This window comes from Triticum aestivum, chromosome 3A (assembly GCF_018294505.1).
Source record: "Triticum aestivum cultivar Chinese Spring chromosome 3A, IWGSC CS RefSeq v2.1, whole genome shotgun sequence".
NCBI lineage: Eukaryota > Viridiplantae > Streptophyta > Magnoliopsida > Poales > Poaceae > Triticum > Triticum aestivum.
The window spans coordinates 738,444,477-738,465,624 of record NC_057800.1 but is presented as its reverse complement, the minus strand read 5'-3'; the positions used below and the strand labels follow the sequence as shown (position 1 = coordinate 738,465,624).

Below are 21,148 nucleotides of genomic sequence, written 5' to 3'. Positions count from 1 at the left end.
CAGTTAATTTCAAGTTGGTGTATATACTAATTATATGCAATGGAATATTTATGTCCTTCTCTCTTAGAACTGTTATTGAGCTCCTATCTAGCACCCCAAGTGAAAAAAGCCTAGAATGTTGGTTAACAAAATATATCTTCTTGAAAGCATGGCAGACCCGTCCATGAATATTCCTTCCACCACATCCGGCTCACCATATTCTCTACCTAGTTAAAAAGATGCATCTGAATTTTTTCGGCGGAACATGTTATTTTTCAGATCAACGTGGAACATATTATTGAGTATGGTTTTCCCCTGCCACTTTCTTGGAGGACTAGGAGCTAGTGTTTCTGGAGGTAGTATGTCCACCACGATGCAGGTAGTATCATCTCTTAGTCCTTGAGGTAGGATTTCTTCCTTCAAATAAGAAAATATAACACGAAATGAGGGCCCAGAAGTTTGAGTCTATTAACCAATGGAAATGATTGAAAATTAGTTACATTGACAATTCGATTGTCATATATATCAGAAGGGTATCCACGAGAACATTCAAGAGCCATTTCAAAAGTCAAATCATCGCACACACCATCGCTTGCAATGATAATTCTGCCTCCAGCATTGGGTCACTGCAATAAAATGCAATAGAAAATCAAAATAGTGTCACAATGAACTATGCTCTTCAGTGGTGAGATGTAGAAGCAAATCACACCATGAACTGCAGATGTTGTGGAATATTATAGAAGACGTCATCTAAAAGGAAATCTATGATAAATAGGCACCCAAACAAAAACATTTGTGAAAATAAAAAAGACATAAGCGCTGCAGAAGGATTTTTATATGAGCAAACCATCACTTGATTCACGTGGGGAACGGGATGATGCATTCACCAACATCTATATCCACGATTGAACTAGATAGGCACAAACCACCTGGCCAGCATCTTAAAGGACCAACCTGAAAAGGTACATGATAAATTTCAATAACAAAAATGATTATAGCAAGAAAAACAAATAGTGACCAGGTTATCCAATAAAAGAGTAGATAAAAAAACATAAGAATTGAGTTAGACATTGATGATATAATGGATGTAAGATGAACATTATCTAAATTAAACAAATTTGTTATACGAACACGGTAGAGTTTTACACGCAGATCAAAGTATTCAATATTCATCAATCCCCACGCAAAATACAGAGAGGGAACAACAACAGGAGTTGTTAAACAAAATCTGCAGGGCGCAGCCAAAAATAGGAAATACCTTATGACTGAAAAAACTAGCGGCACAAGAAATTTAGTCCATCATATCATAAGCTAAGACATTGTTTGGTAGGCACTTAATTTAACAGTGATGTCAGGTGAACGTACGACACGACATATTTGAGAATTAAGAAACACATGGTTAACAGATTACTGCAGAAAATGAGAACTATCAGATTGATAACATGTAACACCATGCATCCACACCGCACATCCCAACTCCAGAGCACAACGGATTATTAAGGTAAAAGAGATGAATCTCTGGACCACCAACAGCATTCAGTTGTACAGGTCATAAATTGCACAATTCTCAACAAATTACGTCAAAGGTAGGACTTACTCATCTCGGTTGAAGTCAAAGCGATGATCAGCTGACAAATGGTATAGGGAACCATCAATTGACTCTAGTATGCAGCGTGAATCACCAACCGATGGCACTGTTACAACCCACTCGTCTATTATCACAAATGTCACAGTTGTACCAGAACTTTCAGGTGAAACAACAAAAAGACTGTTTCCGAAGATAAAAGAGAGGCATCACTCGAGCTGTTAAGAAAGAGAAATTAAACAAAAGCACGATTGTCTCAACTAGGCGGCATATCACTACAATTAACTGAAGAACATATTTGATGGTGTAATATCTAATCAACCAACTAGAATGACTATGAATGGTTCATACAGCTTTACTTCATCCTTGACAACAAACAAAGTGCTAAGTCCCTGCTTGGAATACATGAATTCCATAGGATGGCAGGAATAGTTCGATTGCCATAAGGATCAGGAACATTTCCAAGTTCACAAGATGGCCTAAATAAGCAGTAACAACATGTGCACTAACAAACAGTCATATGAAAAACAACAGTGTATTCCTATTTCCTTAAGGAACTGGAAACTTGAAGTCTACATGGTAAACAAGGATAGGACCCATTTACCCGCGGCTTGCATATACTTATCTATCTCAACAAATGCTGCAACGAGTGAATGTGGAAGCACTGCAAGCCACTCATCCCTGGTCAAACTTGAAGGGGTAGCACGCGGGACATTGTTCAGCAGATTGTTCTTTGCGTATTTGGCTGCTCTAGATCCATGGTGGCCATCAAACAGCTATAAACATGTGACACGGTAATCAGTGATCATGATCAATCAACAGAAACACACCACCCCGATTAAAAAATGACCAGCAAAGCCATTAATAGATCATATGATAGTGTTGGTGAACACAGTAATTTCAAAAAATTTCCTACGCACACGCAATATCGTGGTGATGCATAGGAACGAGAGGGGAGAGTATCGTCTACGTACCCTCGTAGACCATAAACGGAAGCGTTATGATAACGCGGTTGATGTAGTCGTACGTCTTCACGATCGACCGATCCTAGCATTGAAGGTACGACACCTCCGCGATCTGCACACGTCTGGCTCGGTGACGTCCCGCGAACTCACGATCTACTAGAGCTTCGAGGGAGAGCTTCGTCAGCACGACGACGTGATGACGGTGATGATGTTGCTACCGGAATAGGGCTTCGCCTAAGCACTGCTACGATATGACCGAGGTGGATTATGGTGGAGGGGGGCACCGCACACGGCTTGGAACAATCATCTTGTGTGTTCTAGGGTGCCCCCTGCCCCCGTATATAAAGGAGCAAGGGGGGAGGCCGGCCGGCCCTAGTGGCGCCCAAGGAGAGGAGGAATCCTCCTCCTAGTAGGAGTAGGATTCATCCTTCCCTAGTCCTACTAGGAAGGATCAAGCGGGAAGGAAAGAGAGGAAGAGGGAAAGAGGGGCCGCGCCCCCTCCCCTAGTCCTATTAGGACTCCCCTTGGGGGGGGGGGCGTGCCACCTCCTGGGCTGCTGTCCTCTCTCTCCCCTAAGGCCCACTAAGGCCCAATACTTCCCCGGGGGGTTCCGGTAACCCGTCGGGCACTCTGGTTTTCTCAGAAACCACCCGAAACACTTCAGGTGTCCGAATATAGCCGTCCAATATATCGATCTTTATGTCTCGACCATTTTGAGACTCCTCGTCATGTCCATGATCATATCCGGGACTACGAACTACCTTCGGTACATCGAAACACATAAACTCATAATACCGATCATCACCAAATGTTAATCGTGCGGACCCTACGAGTGCGAGAACTATGTACACATGACCGAGACTCATCTCCAGTCAATAACCAATAGCGGAACCTGGATGCTCATATTGGTTCCTACATATTCTACGAAGATCTTTATCGGTCAAACTGCATTACAACATACGTTGTTCCCTTTGTCATCGGTATGTTACTTTCCCGAGATTCGATCGTCGGTATCTCAATACCTAGTTCAATATCGTTACCGACAAGTCTCTTTACTCGTTCTATAATGCTACATCCCATAACTATAGCTACATTTCTTGCAAGGCTTATTGTGATGTACATTACCGAGAGGGCCCAGAGATACCTCTCCGACAATCGGAGTGACAAATCCTAATGTTGATCCATGCTAACTCAACAAACACCATCGGAGACACCTGTAGAGCACCTTTATAATCACCCAGTTACGTTGTGAAGTTTGGTAGCACACAAAGTGTTCCTCAGATATTCGGGAGTTGCATGATCTATAGTCATATGAACATGTATAGTTATGGAGAAAGCAATAGCAACAAACTAAAAGATCATCATGCTAAGCTAATGGATGGGTCAAGTCAATCACATCATTCTCTAATGATGTGATCCCGTTAATCAAGTGACAACTCATATCTATGGTTCGGAAACATAACCATCATTAATTCAACAAGCTAGTCAAGTTGAGGCAAACTAGTGACACTCTGTTTGTCTATGTATTCACACATGCACTAAGTTTCCGGTTAATACAATTCTATCATGAATAATAAATATTTATAATGATATAAGGAAATATAAAGAACAACTTTTTTATTGCCTCTAGGGCATATTTCCTTCAATCTCCCACTTGCACTAGAGTCAATAATCTAGATTACATTGCAATGATTCTAACACCCATGGAGTCTTGGTGTTGATCATGTTTTGCTCGTGAGAGAGGCTTAGTCAATGGGTCTGCAATATCTAGATTCGTATGTATCTTGCAAATCTCTATGGCTCCCTCCTTGACTTGAAATCTGGATGTGCTTGGTTCTCTTGTGAAATCTGGATTCCTTTGCGAAGGCAATTGCACTAGTATTGTCACAAAAGATTTTCATTGGACCCGATGCACTAGGTATGACACCTAGATCGGATAAGAACTCCTTCATCCAGACTCCTTCATTTGCTGCTTCCGAAGAACCTGCCATGACGCTCTTCTTGTAACTGCACTAACTTACAGCTCCACCATTTAATAAAAACATGTATCCGATCTGTGACTTAAAGTCATCTGGATCAGTGTCAAAGCTTGCATCGACGTAACCGTTTACGACGAGCTCTTTTTCACCTCCATATACGAGAAACATATCCTTAGTCCTTTTCAGGTATTTCAGGATGTTCTTGAACGCTGTCCAGTGATCCATTCCTGGATTACTTTGGTACCTCCCTACTAAACTTATAGCAAGGCACACATCAGTTCTGGTATACAGCATTGCATACATGATAGAGCCTATGGCTGAAGCATAGGGAACACCTTTCATTTTCTCTCTCTCTTCTACAGTGTTCTTGACCGCTATCCAGTGATCCATTCCTGGATTACTTTGGTACCTCCCTGCTAAACTTATAGCAAGGCACACTCAACTTCACACCTTGTAATACAGGCAAGAATCCTTTCTTTGCCTGATCGATTTTGAACCTCTTCAAAACTTTATCAAGGTATGTGCTTTGTGAAAGTCCAATCAAGCATCTTGATCTATGTTGACAGATCTTGATGCCCAATATATAAGCAGCTTCACCGAGGTCTTTCATTGAAAAATTCTTATTCAAGTATCCTTCTATGCTATTCAGATATTCAGTATCATTTCCTACCAACAATATGTCATCTACATATAATATCAGAAATGCTATGGAGCTCCCACTCACATTCTTGTAAATACAGGCTTCTCAAAAAGTCTGTATAAACCATATGCTTTGATCAAAGTATCAAAGCGTATATTCCAACTACGAGAGGCTTGCACCAGTCAATAAATGGATCGCTGGAGCTTGCACACTTTGTTAGCACCTTTCGGATCGACAAAACCTTCTGGATGCATCATATACAACTCTTCTTTAAGGTATTTATTAAGGAATGCAGTTTTGACATCCATTTTCAAAGTTACATAATCATAAAATGCAGCAATTTCTAACATGATTCGGATGGACTTAAGGATCGCTACGGGTGAGAAGGTCTCATCATAGTCAACACCTTGAACTTGTCGAAAACCTTTTGCAACAAGTCGAGCTTTGTAGACAGTAACATTACCATCAGCGTCAGTCCTCTTCTTTAAGATCCATTTATTCTCTATGGCCTGCCTATCAATGGGCAAGTCAATCAAAGTCCATACTTTGTTCTCATACATGGATCCCATCTCAGATTTCGTCGCCTCCAGCCATTTCGCGGAATCTGGGCTCATCATCGCTTCCTCATAGTTCGTAGGTTCATCATGGTCAAGTAACATGACTTCCAGAACAGGATTACCGCACCACTCTGGTGCGGATCTTACTCTAGTTGACCTACGAGGTTCGGTAGTAATTTGATCAGAAGTTTCATGATCATCGTCATTAGCGTCCTCACTTATTGGTGTAGGAATCACTGGAACTCATTTCAGTGATGAACTACTTTCCAATAAGGGAGAAGGTACAATTACCTCGTCAAGTTCTACTTTCCTCCCACTCACTTGTTTCGAGAGAAACTCCTTCTCTAGAACGGATCCATTCGTAGCAATGAATATCTTGCCTTCGGATTTGTGATAGAAGGTGTACCCAACAGTCTCCTTTGGGTATCCTATGAAGACACATTTCTCCGATTTGGGTTTGAGCTTATCAGGTTGAAGCTTTTTCACATAAGCATCACAGCCCCAAACTTTAAGAAATGACAACTTGGGTTTTTAGCCAAACCACAGTTCAAAAGGTGACGTCTCAATGGATTTAGATAGTGCCCTATTTAACGTGAATGCAACTGTCTCTAAAGCATAACCCCAAAATGATAGCGGTAAATGAGTGAGAGACATCATAGATTGCACCATATCTAGTAAAGTACGATTACGACATTCGGACACACCATTACGCTGTGGTGTTCCAGGTGGCGTGAGTTGCGAAACTATTCCACATTGTTTCAAATGAAGTCCAAACTCATAACTCAAATATTCGCCTCCATGATCAGATCATAGAAACTTGATTTTCTTATTATGATGATTTTCAACTTCACTCTGAAATTCTTTGTACTTTTCAAATGTTTCAAACTTATGTTTCATTAAGTAGATATACCCATATCTGCTCAAATCATCTATGAAGGTAAGAAAATAACGATATCCGCCACGACCTTCAATGTTCATTGGAACACATACATCAGTATGTATGATTTCCAATAACTCTGTTGCTCGCTCCATTGTTCCAGAGAACGTAGTTTTAGTCATCTTACCCATGAGGCATTGTTCGCAAGTACCAAGTGATTCATAATCAAGTGTTTCTAGAAGTCCATCACAATGGAGTTTCTTCATGCGCTTTACACCAATATGACCTAAACGGCAGTGCCACAAATAAGTTGCACTATCATTATCAACTCTGCATCTTTTGGCTTCAATACTATGAACATGTGTATCACTACTATCAAGATTTAGTAAAAATAGACCACTCACCAGGGGTGCATGACCATAAAACATATTACTCATATAAATAGAACAAGCATTATTCTCTGATTTAATTGAATAACCGTCTCGCATCAAACAAGATCCAGATATAACGTTCATGCTAAACGCTGGCACGAAATAACAATTATTTAGGTCTAATACTAATCCCAAAGATAGATGTAGAGGTAGTGTGCCGACGGCAATCACATCGACTTTGGAACCATTTCCCACACGCATTGTCACCTTGTCATTAGCCAATCTTTGCTTAATCCGTAGCCCCTGTTTTGAGTTGCAAATGTTAGCAACTGAACTAGTATCAAAATACCCAGGCACTACTGCAACCATTAGTAAGGTACACATCAACAACATGTATATCAAATATACCTTTTACTTTGCCATCCTTCTTCTCCGCCAAATACTTGGGGCAGTTCCACTTCCAGTGATCATTTCCTTTGCAGTAGAAGCACTCAGTCTCAGGTTTAGGTCCAGACTTGGTTTTCTTCACTTGAGCAGCTATTGGCTTGGTGTTCTTCTTGAAGTTCCCCTTCTTCCCTTTACCCTTTTTCTTGAAACGGGTGGTGTTGTTGACCATCAACAGTTGATGCTCCTTCTTGATTTCTACCTCTACAGCCTTTAGCATTGCGAAGAGCTCAGGAATCATCTTATCCATCCCTTGCATATTATAACTCATCACGAAGCTCTTGTAGCTTGGTGGTAGTGATTGAAGAACTCTGTCAATGACACTATCATCAGGAAGATTAACTCCCAGTTGAGTCAAGTGGTTGTGGTACCCAGACATTCTGAGTATATGTTCACTGTCAGAACTATTGTCCTCCATCTTGCAGCTGTAGAACTTATTGGAGACTTCATATCTCTCAATATGGGCATTTGCTTGAAATATTAACTTCAACTACTGGAACATCTTATATGCTCCATGACATTCAAAATGTCATTGACGTCCCGGTTCTAAGCCATAAAGCATGGCACACTGAACTATAGAGTAGTCATCAGCTTTGCTCTGCGAGGTGTTCACAACAGCTGGCGTTGCTCCTGCAGCGGGTTTGTCACCTAGCGGTGCTTCCATGACGTAATTCTTTTGTGCAGCAATGAGGATAATCCTCAAGTCACGGACCTAGTCTGTGTAGTCGCTACCATCATCTTTCAACTTAGGTTTCTCTAGGAAAGCACTAAAATTCAACGAAACAACAGCATTGGGCCATCTATCTACAACAACATAGACATGCAAAATACTATCAGGTATTAAGTTCATGATAAATTAAAGTTCAATTAATCAATTTACTTAAGATATCCCACTTAGATAGACATCTCCCTAATCATCTAAGTGATCACGTGATCCATATCAACTAAACCAGGTCCGATCATCACGTGAGATGGAGTAGTTTTCGATGGTCAACATCACTATGTTGATCATATATACTATATGTTTCACGCTCAACCTTTCGATCTCCAGTGTTTTGAGGCCATATCTGCATATGCTAGGCTCGTCAAGTTTAACCCGAGTATTCCACGTGTGCAAAACTAGCTTGCACGCGTTGTATGTGAACGTAGAGCTTATCACACCTGATCATCACGTGGTGTCTCGGCATGACGAACTATAGCAACGACGCATACTCAGGGAGAACACTTATACCTTAAAATTTATTGAGAGATCATCTTATAATGCTACTGTCGAACTAAGCAAAATAAGATGCATAAAGGATAAACATCACATGCAAACAATATAAATGATATGATATGGCCATCATCATCTTGTGCCTTTGATCTCCATCTCCAAAGCACCGTCATGATCACCATCGTCACTGGCTTGACACCTTGATCTCCATTGAAGCATCATTGTCGTCTCGCCAACTATTGCTTCTATGACTATTGCTACCGCTTAGTGTTGAAGTAAAGCAATTACTTGGCGATTGCATTTCATACAATAAAGGGACAACCATATGGCTCCTGCCAGTTGCCGATAACTGTGTTACAAAACATGATCATCTCATACAATAAAATTTAGCATCATGTCTTTACCATATCACATCACAACATGCTCTGCAAAAACAAGTTAGACGTCATCTACTTTGTTGTTGCAAGTTTTACGTGCTTGCTACGGGCTGAGCAAGAACCATTCTTACCTAAGCATCAAAAACCACATCGCGGTATAGTGATTTATTTTTGATCTTCAGAAAGAACCATGTTCATTGAATCCGATTCAACTAAAGTTGGAGAAGCTGACACCCACCAGCCACTTGTGTGTGAAGCACATCGGTAGAACAAGTCTCGCGTAAGCGTACGCGTAATGTCGGTCTGGGCCGCTCATCCAACAATACCGCCTAATCAAGAATCAACTAGTGACGGCAAGCAATATGTATATACCCACGCCCATAAATCCTTTGTTTTCTACTCGTGCATAAAACATCTACGCATAAACCTAGCTCGGATGCCATTGTTGGGGAACGGAGTAATTTAAAAAAAATCCTACGCACACACAAGATCATGGTGATGCATAGCAACGAGATGGGAGAGTATCGTCTATGTACCCTCGTAGACACTAAGCGAAAGTGTTATGACAATGCGGTTGATGTAGTCGTACGTCTTAACGATCGACCGATCCCAGCACCGAAGGTACGACACCTCCGCGATCTGCACACGTTCGGCTCGGTGACGTCTCGCGAACTCATGATCCAGTATAGCTTCAAGGGAGAGCTTCATTAGCACGACGGCATGATGACGGTGATGATGTTGCTTCCGGAACAGGGATTGACCTAAGCACCGCTATGATATGAACGAGGTGGATTATGGTGGAGGGGGGCACCGCACACGGCTTGGAACAATCAACTTGTGTGTTCTAGGGTGCCCCCGTATATAAAGGAGCAAGGGGGAAGGCTGACCAGCCCTAGTGGCACCCTAGGAGAGGAGGAATCCTCCTCCTAGTAGGAGTAGGATTCATCCTTTCCTAGTCCTACTAGGAAGGAAGGAGGGGGAAGGAAAGAGAGGGAGAGGTAGAGGGAAAGAGGGGCCGCGCCCCCGTCCCCTAGTCCTATTTGGACTCCCCTTGGGGGGGGGGGGAGGCGCGCCACCTCCTGGGTTGCTGCCCTCTTTCTCCCCTAAGGCCCACTAAGGCCCAATACTTCCCCGGGGGGTTCCGGTAACCCCTCGGGCACTCTGGGTTTCTCCGAAACCACCCGAAACACTTCAGGTGTCCGAATATAGCCGTCCAATATATCGATCTTTATGTATCGACCATTTTGAGACTCCTCATCATGTCCATGATCATATCCGGGACTCCGAACTACCTTCGGTACATCAAAACACATAAACTCATAATACCGAATGTCACCGAACATTAACCGTGCGGATCCTACGGGTTCGAGAACTATGTAGACATGACCGCGACTCATCTTCGGTCAATAACCAATAGCGGAACCTGGATGCTCATATTTGTTGCTACATATTCTATGAAGATCTTTATCGGTCAAACCGCATAACAACATACGTTATTCCCTCTGTCATCGGTACGTTACTTGCCTGAGTTTGATCGTCGGTATCTCAATACCTAGTTCAATCTCGTTACCAGCAAGTCTCTTTACTCGTTCCGTAATGCTACATCCCGTAAGTAACTCATTAGCTACGTTGCTTGCAAGGCTTATTGTGATGTACATTACCGAGAGGGCCCAGAGATACCTCTCCGACAATCGGAGTGACAAATCCTAATCTTGATCCATGCCAACTCAACAAACACCATCGGAGACACATGTAGAGCACCTTTATAATCACCTAGTTACGTTGTGACGTTTGGTAGCACACAAAGTGTTCCTCCGGTATTCGGGAGTTGCATGATCTGATAGTCATAGGAACATGTATTGTTATGGAGAAAGCAATAGCAACAAACTAAATGATCATCATGCTAAGCTAACGGGTGGGTCAAGTCAATCACATCATTCCCTAATGATGTGATCCCGTTAATCAAATGACAACTCATGTTAATGATTAGGAAACATAACCATCATTGATTCAACGAGCTAGTCAAGTAGAGGCAAACTAGTGACACGCTCTTTGTTTATGTATTCACACATGTACTAAGTTTCCGGTTAATACAATTCTAGCATGAATAATAAACATTTATCATTATATAAGGAAATATAAATAATAACTTTATTATTGCCTCTAGGGCATATTTCCTTCAGATAGCGTCGGTCAACCCGACAACAAGATTAAGACACGAGATCATTTGGATCAAAGGTAATATTTCGTTCCTACTATGTTTCTTATTACGAGTAATTTTTCATACGTAGCAGGCTCCCAACACTCTTGGTCATGAACTAGCAACCTACGTGCAGATAACCAACAAATATTCTGAACCCTACCAAAAACTCATGGCCGCTCCGCCAAGCGCGACAGAGAAAAACATGCTGGGTGGGTGTCAATCATTTACAGGAGATTGGAGGAGTGGCCTCCATGTCACACAATTCCGGGTGCGTATTCTAGAACCTTTTGTCTCTCTTTTTTTGGGTATTCTAGAACCTTCTCGAGAGAGAGGGCAGGGGAAGCGGGCGCGGCGACGTGTTGGCCGGTGTCGGCGAGGAGCAGCGTGATGTCCTCGCCCTTGCGGCTGCGGCTGGCCTCACCGCGGAGCACGTCCGGGCGCTCCATCCGCTCGCTCGTGACCTCCCGCCGACGCAGCACGCCGAGCGGCACCGCCGCCATCGCCATGGCGCCGCCGCACCGATCGCCTGCCTTCCCCCAAACCCTCCCCTCCTCCCAGCAAGACCACTCAATCCAACGGCTCGCCCCCCATGCTTCGCCCCCGTAACGGAAAGTGGGAGGGAGGGAGGAAAAAAATCCATGCGGAATGGCTCCGCTAGTGGGCCGCATGCGATCGTGGGCGCCACGCAGAAGGGGGCGATCAAGGGAGGGAAGAGGCACGAATGCGTTGCGATTTTATTGGGGCAGAGACGCGCAGTGCAGTTATAATTTGGCTCATGCCAGCTCTGTTTTGTTTCTGTTCTGCTAGTTTCTGCTCTGCTGTGTATCTCTCTCTTGTTTCGGGCAAGGTGGGGCTAGGTGCGCATGAGCTGGATGCGTGCGTGGATAGGTGGAGTCGGGGGGTCTGAGAACCCGAGAGGCGGCCGGCCCGGCTGGCCAGGCGCTGTCGCTTGCTCAGCCGCGATCGGACAGTGGCGCGGGTCTTGATGGGGTCAGGTCATAGATTCAAATAGCCCGCGAAATAGCCGCAATAGCTGCGCTATAGCTGTTTAGGAGCCTCGCCGCTAAGCTATGGCTGTTTCCGTGAAAACCTCAACATATCCCTCTAAATGACAGAAAAATCAGCAAAAACCTCTAGAAATCATCTCTCCCACCAGAAAATTTTCTGCTATTTGCCGCTATTGCCCGCTATGGCGGCCGCTATAGCTGCTGGGAGAGGCCGCCGCGAAATCGTTTCTCCCGCGATTTTAATCTATGGGTCAGGTGGAGGCGCACCTGCTGAGCGGAGCGGCGCCGGCGAGAGGAAAGTGGTGGCCAGCGTGGCCGACGAAAGGACCTCAACTGTTTTCTCTTTCTTATTGGGAAACGCTTGCCATCACCCGGCGGATCGCAACCGCTGCTTCCGTCACATTCCCTGGATGCGTTTATGCAACATGGTCTATGCTTTTGAAACATATGTGTCACACCTAATACACCTGATGCAAGTGTATAGGTGGATATGTAATAGGAGAGGAGAGGAATTGGGCCATAAGCCAGTGGGCTGGAGCCCGTGGATGTAATGGGCCGCGTGTGGCCTAGAGTGGAGTACTTAACCTATTGTGTATCAATGGACTGGTTATGCAATGAGAGAATACTCAACAACTCTTTCTCATCTTCCTTCGTCTATCTCCCTCATGCTCTCCTCACCTACTCATTTCCCCCTCCGTGCGATCGATCCCCTTTCCTAGGGTTCATCGGTCGTCACAATTAGTATCAGAGGCCCCAAAAATTTTCTTCTCCACTGCCGATCAGCGCCGTCGCCCACATCCCACTACTAGGGAAAAGCCTATACACAGAATCTTACTAGCAGCACGCTTTAAAATCAGGCGCTGCTGCTAACTAGCAGTAGCGCGCTCGCACGAACCTCGTTGCTGAAATAAATGTATCAGTAGCACGCCTACTCTAAGACGCTCTACTGCTATAATTGCCAAGCCGCCACCGCGAGGCTAGTTCTATTAGCAGCGCGCTAATATGAAGAGCGCTACTACTAGGGACCATACCAGTAGCGCATTTACACAATAACCGCTACTGCTAAGTTTACTAAAAAATTAAGTCCCACCTCGCTTCGTGAAGAGAGTTTATACCACCTTAAATATACTACTTCTCAAACATTCACAACCACTTGGTCTTCATTGAACTCTATTGACAAACCAGATTGTACACAAAAAGATCATTGATGATCAATGTATTTTTGATGTCTATTTTTACATGCTGACACATAGCAGTAGCGCGCTCTTTGTGGAACGCGCTACTGCTAGGTCATTTAGCAGTAGCGCCTTTTGATATAGCACGCTACTGCTAAGCCATTCCATCTCCCCCACTCTCGGACCTATCCGATCCACTCACACTCACACTCACTCGATCTCGCCCTCAACCCCCACCCCGGTCTGCGCCGCCACCACCTCCTCCTCCTCGCTGGACTCGGTACCGGCCTCCTCCTGCATCCTCCCTCTAGTCGCCGCTGGACGGTCCCTCCTCGCTCCATCTTCCTCCTCCGTCCTCCCTCCACTCGCCGCCGGCTTGCCCCTCCTCGCTCCGTCTTCCTCCTCTGTCCTACTCTCTTCTCCCTCCTTGAGTCGCCCCTCCTTTTCCCTCCTCGCTCCTCCATCTAGTTGGATTTAGTTGATTTATTATGTAGTTGATTTAGAACATCTTGATTTAGTTCATTTAGTAGGGTAGTTGATTTAATTGATTTAGAACATTTTGATTTAGTTGATTTAGTATGCTAGTTGATTTAGTTGATTTAGTATGCACCATTTTATTGTTATTTTTTCTGTACATGGATAGGTAGATGCAATTGCCTTTTTGTAATAAGATATTTTTTGGAAAAATGTAGGTGCCAATTTAGTTAATTTTTCCACTTGTTTTTTAATCAATTATCTTAGGCAATAGGGGCCAAATGAGATGAAATGTCTTGGTAGGTGGTACCCTTATTTGGTACATATTTGTGAAAAGTTTTTTCGGCAATAGGTGCCACCGAAATGCTTTCTCCATAAAATTGCTTCTCGCGGAAGAAGCAAAAATATCACATGCTACTGTTTTTCTTTCCTGTGAAGTGAATCGCTAATCCTTTGCTCATATTGCTTTAGGAAAATGGTGCCACCACCACCACCACTATGTCGACTGTGCAAGTCAAGGTGCGCCAGCAGCCTTGCAACTAGCAAGCTGTTCGGCATCTACTTCCAGCCGAGTTTTCGTCATGCGGCGGTAATAAATTATATGAAATGTGAGGTTGAAATTTTTAGTGTTGGCATTACTGCATAGTGTCATTTTGCTTTTTTTTTTACACAGATCGTCCCATGCAATATGAGGTTGAAATTCAACAATCTGACAGGAGACACTATGACATTTGAGACTCCTGGGGGCCGTACACTATGGAAGTCGAGAAAGGACGCAATATGTAACGGATTGGAGGAGATGGATGGGCCCGTTTCCTTGCCCGCATGCGTCTTACTGGTGGTGAGTTGATCAGATTCTCCTTCAGAGCAGAAAGACCCAAGCTAGCTATCATTTATATCAACCTGGTGGAAGATGATGAAGGTGACGAAGATGATGCAGATAATGAGGACCCACTCGAGGAAGATGATGAGAACCCACTTCATGAAGCCATCGTAGCTCAAAGAATGAGGCTGAGCGAGGAGGAGGTGTGCAACCTATGGGACATAATTCCGCCACGTGATGACTTTGTCAGGGTGTCATTCGTGAACCGCCTGACAAGTACCAAGGTCGATCGGCATGAAATGTTATGTTATACGTACTGCCTGTAGTTATGAAATGATATATATATATATACATACATACATCCCAGCTATTCTGCAACACATTCCTGAATAAGCTATTCAGGAACCCTTCCTAACTGCGCGAGAATGGACAACTAACTGTGCGACCTATACTAGTAAACTGCCGGGCGGACTTTTTCTGACACTATTTTTTCGCATTGTTTTTTGGTCGTAATTATTGAACCATTCATCGGAATGATGCAAACTATATACTGTTGGATAGTTATTGAAAAGGAGTAAAAAACTCACGTTGATCATTTTCCCAAATTCAATTCGGTTTAAAAAAAAATAAAAAACTAGAAATCCATCAAACAAGTTTACAATGCTTTTGTGAAAGAAATTTCCAAACCATTTGTCGGAATGTTGCATATGATATACCGTTGGAAAGCTATGGATTAGCCCGAACTTCGGTATATAGAACTAGATAGGCACAAACCACCTGGCCAGCATCTTAAAGGACCAACCTGAAAAGGTACATGATAAATTTCAATAACAAAAATGATTATAGCAAGAAAAACACATAGTGACCAGGTTATCCAATAAAAGAGTAGATAAAAAAACATAAGAATTGAGTTAGACATTGATGATATAATGGATGTAAGATGAACATTCTCTAAATTAAACAAATTTGTTATACGAACATGGTAGAGTTTTACACGCAGATCAAAGTATTCAATATTCATCAATCCCCACGCAAAATACAGAGAGGGAACAACAACAGGAGTTGTTAAACAGAATCTGCAGGGCGCAGCCAAAAATAGGAATTACCTTATGACTGAAAAAACTAGCGGCACAAGAAATTTAGTCCATCATATCATAAGCTAAGACATTGTTTGGTAGGCACTTAATTTAACAGTGATGTCAGGTGAACGTACGACGCGACATATTTGAGAATTAAGAAACACATGGTTAACAGATTACTGCAGAAAATGAGAAATATCAGATTGATAACATGTAACACCATGCATCCACACCGCACATCCCAACTCCAGAGCACAACGGATTATTAAGGTAAAAGAGATGAATCTCTGGACCACCAACAGCATTCAGTTGTACAGGTCAATTGCACAATTCTCAACAAATTACGTCAAAGGTAGGACTTAATCATCTTGGTTGAAGTCAAAGCGATGATCAGCTGACAAATGGTATAGGGAACCATCAATTGACTCTAGTATGCAGCGCGAATCACCAACCGATGGTACTGTTACAACCCACTCGTCTATTATCACAAATGTCACAGTTGTACCAGAACTTTCAGGTGAAACAGCAAAAAGACTGTTTCCGAAGATAAAAGAGAGGCATCACTCGAGGTGTTAAGAAAGAGAAATTAAACAAAAGCACGATTGTCTCAACTAGGCGGCATATCACTACAATTAACTGAAGAACATATTTGATGGTGTAATATCTAATCAACCAACTAGAATGACTATGAATGGTTCATACACCTTTACTTCGTCCTTGACAACAAACAAAGTGCTAAGTCCCTGCTTGGAATACATGAATTCCACAGGATGACAGGAATAGTTCAATTGCCATAAGGATCAGGAACATTTCCAAGTTCACAAGATGGCCTAAATAAGCAGTAACAACATGTGCACTAACGAACAGTCATATGAAAAACTACAGTGTATTCCTATTTCCTTAAGGAACTGGAAACTTGAAGTCTACATGGTAAACAAGGATAGGAACCATTTACCCGCGGCTTGCAAATACTTATCTATCTCGATAAATGCTGCAACGAGTGAATGTGGAAGCACTGCAAGCCACTCATCCCTAGTCAAACTTGAAGGGGTAGCACGCGGGACATTGTTCAGCAGATTATTCTTTGCGTATTTGGCTGCTCTAGATCCATGGTGGCCATCAAACAGCTATAAACATGTGACATGGTAATCGGTGATCATGATCAATCAACAGAAACACACCACCCCGATTAAAAAATGACCAGCAAAGCCATTAAATAGATCATATGATAGTGTTGGTGAACACAGTAATTTCAAAAAATTTCCTACCCACACGCAATATCATGGTGATGCATAGGAACGAGAGGGGAGAGTATCGTCTACATACCCTTGTAGACCATAAACGGAAGCGTTATGACAACGCGGTTGATGTAGTCGTACGTCTTCACGATCGACCGATCCTAGCATCGAAGGTACGACACCTCCCCGATCTGCACACGTCTGGCTCGGTGATGTCCCGCGAACTCACGATCTACTAGAGCTTCGAGGGAGAGCTTCGTCAGCACGACGACGTGATGACGGTGATGATGTTGCTACCGGAATAGGGCTTCGCCTAAGCACCCGTACAATATGACCGAGGTGGATTATGGTGGAGGGGGGCACCGCACACGGCTTGGAACAATCATCTTGTGTGTTCTAGGGTGCCCCCTGCCCCCGTATATAAAGGAGCAAGGGGGGAGGCCGGCCGGCCCTAGTGGCGCCCAAGGAGAGGAGGAATCCTCCTCCTAGTAGGAGTAGGATTCATCCTTCCCTAGTCCTACTAGGAAGGATCAAGGGGGAAGGAAAGAGAGGAAGAGGGAAAGAGGGGCCGCGCCCCCTCCCGTAGTCCTATTCGGACTCCCCTTTGGGGGGGGGGGGCGTGCCACCTCCTGGGCTGCTGCCCTCTCTCTCCCCTAAGGCCCACTAAGACCCAATACTTCCCCGGGGGGTTCCGGTAACCCCTCGGGCACTCTGGTTTTCTCCGAAACCACCCGAAACACTTCAGGTGTCCGAATATAGCCGTCCAATATATCGATCTTTATGTCTCGACCATTTTGAGACTCCTCGTCATGTCCATGATCATATCCGGGACTCCGAACTACCTTCGGTACATCAAAACACATAAACTCATAATACCGATCATCACCAAATGTTAATCGTGTGGACCCTACGAGTGCGAGAACTATGTACACATGACCGAGACTCATCTCCAGTCAATAACCAATAGCGGAACCTGGATGCTCATATTGGTTCCTACATATTCTACGAAGATCTTTATCGGTCAAACCGCATTACAACATATGTTGTTCCCTTTGTCATCGGTATGTTACTTTCCCGAGATTCGATCGTCGGTATCTCAATACCTAGTTCAATATCGTTACTGACAAGTCTCTTTACTCGTTCTATAATGCTACATCCCATAACTATAGCTACATTTCTTGCAAGGCTTATTGTGATGTACATTACCGAGAGGGCCCAGAGATACCTCTCCGACAATCGGAGTGACAAATCCTAATATTGATCCATGCTAACTCAACAAACACCATCGGAGACACCTTTAGAGCACCTTTATAATCACCCAGTTACGTTGTGAAGTTTGGTCGCACAAAAAGTGTTCCTCAGATATTCGGGAGTTGCATGATCTATAGTCATATGAACATGTATAGTTATGGAGAAAGCAATAGCAACAAACTAAACGATCATCATGCTAAGCTAATGGATGGGTCAAGTCAATCACATCATTCTCTAATGATGTGATCCCGTTAATCAAGTGACAACTCATATCTATGGTTCGGAAACATAACCATCATTAATTCAACGAGCTAGTCAAGTTGAGGCAAACTAGTGACACTCTGTTTGTCTATGTATTCACACATGCACTAGGTTTCCGGTTAATACAATTCTAGCATGAATAATAAATATTTATAATGATATAAGGAAATATAAAGAACAACTTTGTTATTGCCTCTAGGGCATATTTCCTTCAATCTCCCACTTGCACTAGAGTCAATAATCTAGATTACATTGCAATGATTCTAACACCCATGGAGTCTTGGTGTTGATCATGTTTTGCTTGTGAGAGAGGCTTAGTCAACGAGTCTACAATATCTAGATCCGTATGTATCTTGCAAATCTCTATGGCTCCCTCCTTGACTTGATCGCGGATGGAATTGAAGCGTCTCTTGATGTGCTTGGTTCTCTTGTGAAATCTGGATTCCTTTGCCAAGGCAATTGCACTAGTATTGTCACAAAAGATTTTCATTGGACCCGATGCACTAGGTATGACACCTAGATCGGATAAGAACTCCTTCATCCAGACTCCTTCATTTGCTGCTTCCGAAGAAGCTATGTATTCTGCTTCACACGTAGAACCCGCGACGAAGCTCTTCTTGTAACTGCACTAACTGACAGCTCCACCATTTAATAAAAACATGTATCCGATCTGTGACTTAAAGTCATCTGGATCAGTGTCAAAGCTTGCATCGACGTAACCATTTACAACGAGCTCTTTTTCACCTCCATATATGAGAAACATATCCTTAGTCCTTTTCAGGTATTTCAGGATGTTCTTGAATGCTGTCCAGTGATCCATTCCTGGATTACTTTGGTACCTCCCTGCTAAACTTATAGCAAGGCACACATCAGTTCTGGTATACAACATTGCATACATGATAGAGCCTATGGCTGAAGCATAGGGAACACCTTTCATTTTCTCTCTCTCTTCTACAGTGTTCTTGACCGCTATCCAGTGATCCATTCCTGGATTACTTTCGTACCTCCCAGCTAAACTTATAGCAAGGCACACTCAACTTCACACCTTGTAATACAGGCAAGAACCCTTTGTTTGCCTGATCGATTTTGAACCTCTTCAAAACTTTATCAAGGTATGTGCTTTGTGAAAGTCCAATCAAGCATCTTGATCTATGTTGACAGATCTTGATGCCCAATATATAAGCAGCTTCACCGAGGTCTTTCATTGAAAAATTCTTATTCAAATATCCTTCTATGCTATTCAGATATTCAGTATCATTTCCTACCAACAATATGTCATCTACATATAATATCAGAAATGCTACGGAGCTCCCACTCACATTGTTGTAAATACAGGCTTCTCAAAAAGTCTGTATAAACCATATGCTTTGATCAAAGTATCAAAGCGTATATTCCAACTCCGACAGGCTTGCACCAGTCAATAAATGGATCGCTGGAGCTTGCACACTTTGTTAGCACCTTTCGGATCAACAAAACCTTCTGGATGCATCATATACAACTCTTCTTTAAGGTATTTATTAAGGAATGCAGTTTTGACATCCATTTGCCAAATTACATAATCATAAAATGCATCAATTTCTAACATGATTCGGATGGACTTAAGCATCGTTACGGGTGAGAAGGTCTCATGATAGTCAACACCTTGAACTTGTCGAAAACCTTTTGCAACAAGTCGAGCTTTGTAGACAGTAACATTACCGTCAGCATCAGTCCTCTTCTTGAAGATCCATTTATTCTCTATGGCCTGCCTATCAATGGGCAAGTCAATCAAAGTCCATACTTTGTTCTCATACATGGATCCCATCTCAGATTTCGTCGCCTCAAGCCATTTCGTGGAATCTGGGCTCATCATCGCTTCCTCATAGTTCGTAGGTTCATCATGGTCAAGTAACATGACTTCCAGAACAGGATTACCGCGCCACTCTGGTGCGGATCTTACTCTAGTTGACCGACGAGGTTCGGTAGTAATTCGATCAGAAGTTTCATGATCATCGTCATTAGCGTCCTCACTTATTGGTGTAGGAATCACTGGAACTCATTTCAGTGATGAACTACTTTCCAATAAGGGAGAAGGTACAATTACCTTGTCAAGTTCTACTTTCCCCCCACTCACTTGTTTCGAGAGAAACTCCTTCTCTAGAATGGATCCATTCGTAGCAATGAATATCTTGCCTTCGGATTTGTGATAGAAGGTGTACCCAAAAGTCTCCTTTGGGTATGCTATGAAGACACATTTCTCCGATTTGGGTTCGAGCTTATCAGGTTGAAGCTTTTTCACATAAGCATCACATCCCCAAACTTTAAGAAATGACAACTTGGGTTTTTAGCCAAGCCATAGTTCAAAAGGTGACGTCTCAACGGATTTAGATAGTGCCCTATTTAACGTGAATGCAACTGTCTCTAAAGCATAACCCCAAAATGATAGAGGTAAATCAGTGAGAGACATCATAGATTGCACCATATCTAGTAAAGTACGATTACAACATTCGGACACACCATTACGCTGTGGTGTTCCAGGTGGCGTGAGTTGCGAAACTATTCGCCTCCATGATCAGATCGTAGAAACTTGACTTTCTTGTTATGATGATTTTCAACTTCACTCTGAAATTCTTTGAACTTTTCAAATGTTTCAAACTTATGTTTCATTAAG

The 21,148-nt window shown here is 43.1% G+C and overlaps 1 pseudogene; it reads right to left on the bottom strand.

Annotated features, from left to right (window-relative positions):
- Positions 1-87: 87 nt before the first annotated feature.
- Positions 88-11,696, bottom strand: LOC123057337 (probable protein phosphatase 2C 69; annotated as a pseudogene).
- Positions 11,697-21,148: the final 9,452 nt, after the last annotated feature.